This window comes from Aulonocara stuartgranti (assembly GCF_965226115.1).
Source record: "Aulonocara stuartgranti genome assembly, chromosome: 12".
Classification (NCBI taxonomy): Eukaryota; Metazoa; Chordata; class Actinopteri; order Cichliformes; family Cichlidae; genus Aulonocara; species Aulonocara stuartgranti.
The window spans coordinates 11140735-11145881 of NC_138948.1; the positions used below are offsets into that span (position 1 = coordinate 11140735).

The 5147-nt window shown below is 35.0% G+C and overlaps 1 long non-coding RNA gene across 2 annotated transcripts; it reads left to right on the plus strand.

The window, feature by feature from the left end:
• Positions 1 to 445: 445 nt before the first annotated feature.
• LOC309718567 lies at positions 446 to 4924 on the plus strand. 2 transcript variants are annotated; one of them, XR_014280010.1, is made up of 5 exons: positions 446 to 596; positions 1295 to 1360; positions 1711 to 1866; positions 2319 to 2411; positions 2709 to 4923. It is a non-coding gene; the product is annotated as an uncharacterized lncRNA (long non-coding RNA). The 2 variants fall into 2 exon arrangements; XR_014280011.1 differs by lacking the exon at positions 446 to 596 and adding an exon at positions 603 to 752 and having other exon boundaries at positions 2709 to 4924.
• Positions 4925 to 5147: the final 223 nt, after the last annotated feature.

Here is a 5147-nt window from a genome sequence, read left to right on the forward strand (position 1 = left end):
TGGTGCACACATGGTGAAATGGAGAGAACGAGCGGCAGTTGGGCAAGAAGAAGGATCAGGTGATGGGCTGGGGCGGAGTTCTTCCAGACCGACGAGGTGTACTGTTTCTACCAACAAGAGATGACCTAATGTGAATGACAATCTGATCACGTGATGCTGCCGAGAAAAGCCCCTTTTTTAAGTTTCAAACTTTGGGTTTGAAACAAGAAAAAAAGACCTAAAAAAAGGTGTTAAAAGCCTAATACACACTCAAAAAAATGAATGAGGTGGATTGTTCAGTGTATATTAATTATTTATTTTCATTTTACTTAAAATATATGTTTTTGTTAAGTTAACATATGTTTTTCTAATCAAGTCTACGTAATTGTGTCTATTATTCAACGTACATAATACTAATGTGTTACTTGATCGCATAACATTTAAGTCAATTAGGATCGATATACCTTGTATATCCACAAGGTGGCAGTAATGCAAAAACAGTTGTAATGAAACCGCGCAGAACAAGAAGGTTTCACGGCTTGTGCCTGCTCATGCGCAAGACTTCAAATTTAACTGAAAAAGGCTGTTTTGGCGCCAAGCTGCTGTTTCTTTGAGAGGTAAGACCACTTTTTTCTTTGACTATGTTGTGTAGTATCTATATGTCCAGCATGGTTATATTTTGCGTTTGTCTTACAAGACATGTTATATCGTTTGCGTGTGCTTGTTTTACATTAGTTTTACTGGGTCCTGGACATGCTTATTTTGTGGACTGTGTAAGAAACATTTTTATTGTTTTTTGTTTTATTAAGGGATTAGCTACAGGGGTTCATGGGGTTATTCTTTCAAGGGGTTATTTTTCCATTTGCTTTCTTGGGATTCCTTTTCTGTAATCCGAGAGTCGGAAATATCGAATAGGATAGCAAGGATAGCATAAAGTGACATTTAAAATCCAAAAAGTCAAGGGCGAAAGCCACTGTGACACCATTGTTCTGCTCTATCAGTAATCTGTATTATGTAAAAATGGTCTGTAAATACAGCATGTTTCCTAGCGGAGTTATACATATCAATGTAGTTATAAATTACAGTTTGTGAAAGTACACACTTAATTTTTTTAATAAAATTATTCAAGACATATGAGTGGACAGACAATGGAGGTCGACAGACCTGGTGATAATTGCTTCTATAGAAAGTTAGCACATGGCAGTGTCAATCTCTTGCTTTTCTTCTGAGTAGTATTTTATTTAGTTGTAATTCAAACAATAATTTGCTTCTTGAAATTAAGGAATTAATTATTTTTTTTCTTTATAAATCTCAGATCCTGCCTTTACCTGCTCCCTCCTATACTGATGTGGTGTATGTGGTATTGCTGAGCTTGTATGTGGTATGTGAACTGTTATACTTTTAAAAACAAAACTGTTTTATAAGTTAAGTTTTCTTTTGTGACCCATCCCATGCCCCTGTTATTTCTTCTCCACATCTGAACCATGGTAAAGGTTGCAGTTCAAGGGCCTGAGGCATGAAATTCTTTTCAGATCAGCTGTGATCAATATTTTTTGGAACTTGATAAATAACAATAAAAGCTGTAATGGCTCCATTAGCATTTTGTGTAAATGTTTGTGTTAAAATTATAGCTTTAATGAGGTCTTACTACATTAGTTTTAGTTTGTATATGTGTACATATAGTATGTATATTTACAGTACAGTATGTTGTGTTTGTTGACATATTTTCAGGTGGAAGCAGAATATGTGAGGATTACTACTGCTGCACATGTTCCAAGGCTTTTTACACAACTTGACCAATACACTGACCAGCTCATAAAAGTCTTCAAGAAAAAAGGAGGCGTTGCAGGGAAGAAAATTAGACAAACTTTGGCCCCAGCCACACAGGTGCGTTATTCTGTTGGTAGCAAAATATTATGGCTAATAAGATCATTTTCAAATTTAAACAGCTAGTGTATGGTAGCTGCACAGTGCACTTACATTTATATTAAGCAAGACAAAGTTTGGTACTCAAAACGTTGGAAAATTTAAATTACCTAAACATATGTAAAATCTGATCCCTTGATTTAGGTTAAACCAGAAGTGAATGTTTTTATGTTATGTTTTGAATGCAAAAAAGATGATGTATTAGTTTGTCTTTACCTCCATTATGGACATATATAATGTGGTGGAAACCCTGCCCAACAGGTTAACTATTCATGTCCATGTGATGATTAGTTGGTCTTGTGTACATGTCTATCTGTGCAGTGGATATGTCATTCATTTTGCGTATAATGTGAGTTTCTGTCATCCTAAAGTATATCTGTTTTCTCTTCCTGTATCTCTGCCACTCTCTACAGAAGGAAACCATTGAAAAGGGGAGGGAGTGTGTCCTCAGGGCACTACCTTTTTACCTGAATGAAGACCCAAGCATCCTCTTCAAAGAATAATTGGTTGGTAATTTTAGTTTAGTTTTTTATCTGTATTAAACCAAATTTTGAATAACTAATGTTGTTGCATGTTGTAATGTTGTTGTTGTTGTAATTTGCATGGAACCTGTTTAAATGTTTTGGGAAATCTTCTTGTATACCCAAACTATTTATATTTATCGTTGAATCTGTAGTCTAAAATAGTGGCGCACTGGGGTGCATGTTCCTAATATTGTGTTTACGTCATTAAAGGGTAGCTTTGGCCCTTTTTCTTTCTTTTTTTAAAACTGGATGCCATTTTTCTATGTTTTTGTGTCTAAGCTACAGCTGTTCAGAGGGAGCTGGAACAAATTACCCTTGCTATCTTTACCATCGAAAGAGCTGATGCCAGCACTCCTCCAGCCGATGTGGGTGTAAGCGCCAGACGTCTGCTTTATATTTTTATTTACGATTGAGTTCATGTTTGTTTTATAATTCATAGATTCATTACATAAGTCATCTTTTCAGGATTAATAAATGTGAAAATATATGTGTTTACATAAAGTAATTTTAAGTCACTGTTTTGGGATTGGAACCTAAAAGGGGGTACCTCTCACTTTAATTATGTAAGTGCAATAGTAGCATGAAACCCTGTGTGAGAGGGAAGGGGAGGAGCATGGACAGAGAGGTTAGGAGTCTCACGGTTTTCTGACCGTGTGCACAGCTAGTTCTGGATAACTGCTATTTTTTGGAACTTTCATGCTTTTTAGGAAGGAGTTCATTGTTACATCTTCCGTTTGTAATAAATAAACAGTCTTCAAATCATAATGCAACTGGAAGCATTTCTTTTGGAAACCAGGAACACGCGTCAGCCATAGACTCTTCTTTTTTGAACTTGGTTTATTGGAAATTACCCTACAGTGGGTATAACCATCTAGTGTGTCCTGCATGACCTGGAAGACCTGGCCTCTGCATGTGCACTCTTAATGGGTGGGATATATGCACTGAATCTCAGTTAACCTCAAGACTGAAAGCTAAGAGACAATCAAAAGTATTGAGATTTAAAGGATTTAATTGAGAGATGATTCTGCACCAGAAATGTTGAAGGGTGGTGTGTATATTAGCGTTCAAGGCATATTGTTATGAGGTGGAAATATGTTCATATTCAGTTTGTGTTACATTGTGTGCATTGTAAAGGTAATTGCAATACATACTAAAATTAAGGGTAAGTTAGGAGGTTGATCTGATATCCTCGTGTTGGTGTTGTTCCCAGATCATCATACTAAATGTTGTTCCAGGATCAACATTGCAAGTGACCAATCAGAATGTTGTGACGTCATACTTTTGCGACTTCGGGAAAAACCGGCGTAAAACAAAAAACTGTACTTAAGCTGCGTGAAACCGCCTCTGTCCGCCGATCAACTGACCCTAACCCTAACCGTAACCCTTTAATAAACAGTAAGCAGAATTGATATTGTCCTTGCAACATTGGAATTTCATAAATGCACGAATGGCTTGGAATAGAATAACGTCACAACAATGTGATTGGTCACTTGCAATGTTGAACCTGGAACAACATTTTCATGATGGTCTGGGAACAACCCCAACACGAGGATATCAGATCATCCAAGTTGGGAATGCAGGATGAATGTATATTTTGTGGACTTTTAAAGACGAACAATTGTTTCCATGTTAAAATGTTTCCATCTGAAGTTTTTTGCCCAAACACTGGTAAAATAAATGTTGACAGTGGCGAGTGTTAAATGGTTACTGCTGTGCTGTTGCAAAAAAAACTGAACGCTGACAAGCTGTTTTATTGTTAGACCATAATGTTGGCATGTTTTGTTAAAGTTTTATTTGGGATGGTGATGTAATTTTCTTTGATTGCTAATATCAGTGGACTATTTATTATTATTATTATTATTGTTGTTGTTGTTGTTGTTGTTGTTACTTTTTTTTTTTTTTTAAATTGTGGCTGTTGAGGTGGACACTTCACTTTGCATTGTTAAAGGAAAGCACTTCATTGGCATTGTGTTACTGGACTGACCCTAAGCAATCATTGCAAATAGCAACTTTGCTATCCATTTTAGACACTAAAAGAAAAAAACACTCACAGACCTTACTAGCATCACATGTGCATAACTCAAGTGTCATCTTATCAATGTGTTATGTGATCTTCAATGCGTTTTTTTTTTCTTCTATTTCTGGTAGATACAGACATTTAATTTAAAGTCTTGATGTTGCATCTGTCTACATACTGTTAATTACTAACCCTAATGAGCTGTTGTGTTTTATTTTGGACTGGGTTTACACAAATGCTCACTGAATGTGTTGGCAATAAAATAAATTTAAAAAAATAAGTTGGATGTACTTAATTCATTTGTGTGGAACCTGTTGACAAAATAGATTTATGTAAAACTAATTAATAAAGCACAAGGTGGCTGAAAATATAATATTTGAATTAATCTAACTTAAATTTAACATTTTACTGCCACAAATAAGAAATGTGTTGAAGTAACTAATCTAAACTATCTAACCTGAAAATATATCATCTATGTTCATACAACATAACTTGATTTAGTTAGTCTTAAATATGTCTTGTTAATCTTAAGTAGTTTTTTTAAATTAGATGAACTAAAGATTTTTGCTTTAAACTAACATAATTCAATTTCGTGGAACCTGTTGACAAAATAATTTTAATTAAAGTCAACGTTTCATTTTTTTGAGTGTACAGTTATACAGGTTTTTCTAACACAACTTCATTGTGCTGATTGTTCTGGG